The sequence below is a fragment of the Myotis brandtii genome, unplaced genomic scaffold (assembly GCF_000412655.1).
Source record: "Myotis brandtii unplaced genomic scaffold, ASM41265v1 scaffold363, whole genome shotgun sequence".
NCBI lineage: Eukaryota > Metazoa > Chordata > Mammalia > Chiroptera > Vespertilionidae > Myotis > Myotis brandtii.
The window spans coordinates 4260109-4265728 of NW_005363938.1; the positions used below are offsets into that span (position 1 = coordinate 4260109).

General features: G+C 41.4%; 1 protein-coding gene across 1 annotated transcript in view; it reads right to left on the bottom strand.

Annotated features, from left to right (window-relative positions):
• Positions 1–4362: 4362 nt before the first annotated feature.
• Positions 4363–5620, bottom strand: part of GDE1 (glycerophosphodiester phosphodiesterase 1) — a 23215-nt gene continuing 21957 nt past the window's right edge. The window contains exon 7 of the mRNA XM_005872008.2: positions 4363–4495. The gene's annotated coding sequence lies outside the window, so the exon portion shown is untranslated. The remainder of the gene's footprint in view (positions 4496–5620) is intronic.

A 5620-nucleotide genomic window follows, 5' to 3' on the forward strand; every position in this document is an offset into this window, starting at 1 on the left:
CCCCACTCTAGACCAACTAGAGCAGGCATCCATATTTTTTCTTTAAAGTTCCCCAAATGGTTTTAGTAGAAAGCCAGGACTGAGGACTACTGAGCTAGGATCTAGAGTAGTCCTTCCCAAACTTGCCTGACCATAAAAGCCACTGGAGGAACGTATTAAACATATATAAGGTGAGTTCATAATATCGCATCAAAATCTTCAGGGGACATTCCCCATTCTCCTCTTCTGACCCTTATTTTAATTAGTTCAAAATGATAAAAGTAACATGCTTTCCAACCATCCCTTGAAAGCTGGCAGTTTTACATTAAATATATATATATATAAAGGATAGCCTCTTTTGAATTTCTGCAGGATCTGATCCTTCAAGCGGTCTCAGCGAATGGCCCAGTTCATTTCTTAGGAGGCTATGAGATGCTTTTGTGTAAAGTTCAATTATAAAAGGAGTGGCTAAAATAGCACAGACTAGCCCTAATCGGTTTGGCTCAGTGGATGGAGCGTCGGCCTATGGACTGAAGGGTCCCGGGTTCGATTCCAGTCAGGGGCATGTACCTTTGTTGCAGGGCACATCCCCAGTAGGGGGTGTGCAGGAGGCAGCTGATCAATGTTTCTAACTCTCTATCCTCTCCCTTCGTCTCTGTAAAAATTCAATAAAAAAAAAAATTATAAATATAAAAAAATAAAATAGCACAGACTGGCATATTTTTTTTATAACCTTTGAATTGAGGACAGGTGGTAAGAATTCAGCTCACTCATAGGAACTGTCTCTAGTATGGTAGCACCTCACAGAATCCCCCCTCACTTGTCCAAGTCAAAACCTTTTCATAGCATTTCCATGTCTGATCAACCGCCAGACAGACCATTGAGAGGGAGCAGAGGGCCCTCTGCTGTGCTCACGGCTGCAGCTGATACCAGTGCCTTACACCTGTGTGCTGTTACTCTTGACTCGGTGCCTTTTCCACTTTCATCGCCAGGGCTCTTGTTATAAAGCAGATTCTAATTTGGGAGGCCGGGAGGGAGGGGTCTGAGGACCACACCCTGAGCAGTACGCTAGAGCATCCCCACATTTTTTTTTCTTATTTTATCTGCACTCTTAGGGGCATTTTTCAAAAACACTCCCACTTCTATCATTTGAACCTCATAACATTATGGCTGTAAGACAGTTAGTGCAAATATCATGACCTCCATTTGACAGATGATGAAAACTTGGGCATGCACAGGTAAGTGATTTGCCTAAGGTCTCCTAGGTAGCTAGTGGCAGAATCGAGGACTTCAGATTTTCTCTAGCTCAGTCGTTCTCAGATTTGTGCATGTATCAGAACTGCCTGAAGGGTTTGTTAAAACAAATCCTGAGCCCCACCCAGAGTTTTAGTTCTGGGATGGGCTCTGAGAATTTGCATTTGTAACAAGTTTCCCCATAGCTGATGTTGAATAAATGTCTCAAAGGACAGCATCCACCGTGCCTAGCTTCTTCTTAATACTTGGCGTTTGGCACATAGATTTTGAGCATAAAGTTTAATAATAGAGCACACAAAGTCATCGATCTTCAGCATTTTTGATAAATCAAATAACCTCACCGAACCTTAACTGTCACTCCATGCTCAAGGTTTGAGTGGATGTTTGGATGTTCACTGACTCACACCCTTCCTGTCCTCAAGGCTGTGGTTTACTGTTCTGTTCAAGCACTGTTTCCATTTTAGATAGTGGTAGGTGTAATTTTATTTAGAAATTTGCATCTAATAAAAATAGAATATTTATGTCTTGGTGAAATTCTTGTCAAAACAGGATTGTAGACACCAGTCTCCAAATAAGAAAATGAGTACTGTTTAATCAAGTAAGTAGTGGATTTTTTAAGCCTTTTGAGGTAGCCCTTCGATGTTATGTCTCCAGAATCCTGAGAGCAGAGGTGCAGTCCGATGAACAGATGTGATTTTTATCTGTATTGATGTTCTTAGAAAGAAAGCTATCGATTGGGATTTTGGATGGCCCCTCGATACTGCTGAATCTGAATCATTTATCTAAACTCCCGAATTTTCATCTTACTGTATGTGTACCTCTAGCTTCCTCAAGGAAGTTTCCACTGATATCCTCTAATTCATTCCTTCAACATTTATTGAACATATACAGGCATTGCTACAGGTATGGACCAGCCATGATAAGCAGGGCTTTAGGATGTGGGCTCTGGAATTATATCACCTGTGCTTGAATCCTTATCCTATTACTGTTGTGTGACTGTAGACAAGCTACTTAATTTCCCTGTGCTTTGGTGTCCTTTAGCATATTATGGTAACTACCTCATGGTGTTGTTGCAAAGTAAATACATGGAAAACATTTCAAATAGTGTCTTGCACATGGTAGAGTCAGTAAATGTTATTAACAAGCCTTTTACATGCACTTTTGTTTAATCACAACCACCCTCTGAGGTGGTACTACTACTGCCCTTATTTTACAGATGAATTAGTAACTAGTCCAAGGTCATACAGCTGGCAAGGTGCTGATCAGGAAATCAGATTTACCTTTCTCTGATCCGAAATCCTGTTTTTAACCCAATACCAAGCCTTTCAAGTAAGTACTTAATAGTAGTAAGATAGATAGATAGATAGATAGATAGATGATAGATTTCAGAGAGGGAGAGGATAGAAACATCAATAATGAGAATCATTGATCGGCTGCCTCCTGCACACCCCCTACTGGGGATCAAGCCCGAAACCCGGGCATGTGCCCTGACCAGGTATCAAACCTTGAGCTCCTGGTTCATAGGTCAACGCTCAACCAGAGCCACACTGGGCGGGCAACAGTAATACTTATTAACATCTTTCTTCATCCAAATTCTCCATTCTTCAAGGCCCAAGCCACTTTAGCATAGGCTCTAAATCCTTAATTGGGTATGGCACAGTCAAGAGCAAAATGGATTTGGGACAAAAGTCAAGACAGTAAACTGGCTTTCAAAAGGTCTTCACACAAGAGGGATGTTAACTTTCCTGCCCCTAAAGGCATTCCTTCCCTGTGGGTGTGCATCTCTGAATATAAGTCACAGGAGGAATTCGGGCCACAGAAATTTTGGGTGGTTCTCATCACTTGTCATAATGTGACACAGAAATACATGCAGTTTAGGTATCTGCTCCATTTATTGAATAAATCTTTATCTTATAATTTTAAAATTCAAGGAAAATTTTATAAATGGAAAATTATCCCAAACCCCATCTACATGTTCCTGCCAACACCAACTATAGCAAAAATCCATTTGCTTCTCACTGCCACCTGGCTGCGTGGACCGGTGGCCTGCTGCACGTGTGAGGCTGGTGACCCACTGGACTCAGGAGGGAAGTCATGACTAAGTTGTGAGGCCTGCGATCAAGGCTACAGATGGGGCTGTTAGGTGGGGGGAAGAGGGGCCTAGAGGAGAAAGAAAGCTTTGCAATCTTTTAAAGTCTCAACTTTATTTTAAATATTGCTATTTAAGTTCACAATAAGACCCTCCAGTAGCTCAGGTGGGAAGGAATTAGGAATCAAGGGCTGTATAAAGGCAGGCAGGGGGTTAAAAGCAAGAGCTCTGAGTCAGACCAACCTAGATTTGAATCCCAATTGCACCAAGAAATTTGAGACCTTAAGTAACTAACTTTGCAGTGCCTGTTTCCTCAAAAAGCCAGTACCTCTAAGATTTTTGAGATTTAATTAAGATAATGTGTTAAAAACCGATAAAGTTCCTGGCAAATAGTAAAAAAAAAAATTTTTTTTAATTATCATAAGATCAGGCTCTGCTACATCACCAGTGGCGTCATTTTTGAATAAGACCCTTCCCTTCCACAGGTTTTAGTTTTCTCACGTAAAATGAGGATAAGCCTAGATGTCCTTGAATAGTCTCCGATCATCTGTTGTAGAGTAGCCTGAAAAGGTGCAACTCTGCCCCCTAGTGGTCTATAGTTCTTATTTCAAGATACCACAAACAATCCCTCAGGCTGGTATCAAGACTCCCCTGACATTTGCGTCACACTGAAGCTGTTGCCCCTGGTCACTGGATTGCTGATGGCAGCTTCCCTAAATTCCTTATGTCCTAGGATTTGATGCTTGATAAGCAGTTTTCCCTTCGTGCTCCTTTTAATGATTTTATTATTAGTATGGGGTTTCTTCAATACACCACAAGGGCAGGGGATGGGGTGGGGGAGAGGAAGAATTTACTAGTTTAAGATTTAAAATTATAACAGATAGTCTTTATTTGGGTCCTAATTCAAACTAGCAATTTGTAAAAAAACAAAAAAACAAAAAAAAAACATTTGTGCTATTTCTGAGACAAATGAAAATGTATACACTGACTGCATATTTGATCTTATAGACTTATTATCAACGATTTTAGATGATGCTTTGCTTTGGTCCAAGCTAAAAATGCAATTACCAACTATTGCTTCTGCGGGCCACCCGATTCCCCATGGCTTGGGCTAGCACAAAGGGTTTCTCAGTATCCCTGCATGAGGCCAGCAATCTCTGTACCCATGGCTTCCTCCCTGGGGGAAAAGTCTAGTAGTGAGGTGGGGAGTCTTCCAACATGCTGTCGGTGATATAGCTGGAACCAAGATAGGATTCATAGTAACTTTTTTCATCAAAAGTATTAACAGTCCAACCAACCACCTGAACGCCTTTAGCGGACCACTTCTTTAAGTAGTTCCTGGAGAAAGAGGAAAAAACAAATCTGTTAGAACAATGACCAGCTGGCCCAGGAATCTATGCTGGTCACTAAGTCTGGTACTCACTGAGTACTCACAGTGCTCAGAGAGCCTCTTAACTGGCCTCTGCACTGAAATCAGAGGGAATGTTCCAAAAGCCAGTGGAAATCTCCTCCACACTGTCACAGCTTAAAACTTTTCAGGGGCTTACTAAAAATCCCACCCCTCCCCAATAAGTCATAACAGAGGCCGTTCCTAGCTTAGTCCCACCTGTCTCTTTGGCCTCATCTTAAACCATACTCCCCCTTTCTTTCCTGTGCTGCAGTATATTGACTTTCTTTTAATTCCTTGAAACAACCGGATTCTTTGCTGCCACGACATTTTTTTTTTGCATGTGTTTCTCCCTCTGATTTGATCTCCACACCGCTCCCCTCAGTTCCTACTCACCCTTTAGCTGTTTTCCCCAACTCCCCTGACTAGGTAAAATTATATATGCACACTGTTCTCACCTACAAAGCATTTATCTTAGCTGTAATTTGTTGAATTTTTATTTGATTAGCATCTATCTCCTTTTCCACTTAACTATAAACTCCATGAGGACAGAACATGGCTTTGTTTCTTTACCACAGTATCTTCAGATTCTTAATACCTTGCAATACTGTAGACCAAGCATGTCAAACTCGCGGCTGGCCACGAGAGTTTGACATGCTTGCTGTAGACATACACCAAATATTTATTGAATTAAATGCATACAAACCTGAAATAATATGAAACTTAAATTATAATCAGCTGAAATACACAGCTACAAAACTGCTAAAAAACAGATTGCCAGCACGTTAGGGAACAAGAAGTTTTGGAAACAATGGAGCAGAGCCTGCGATGTAGAGGGCAGTGGGAGGAAAGACTGAAGAGATGAGTTAGGCACCCACAGGACATCTTCACTGTGGTTCTGTCTGACCTGG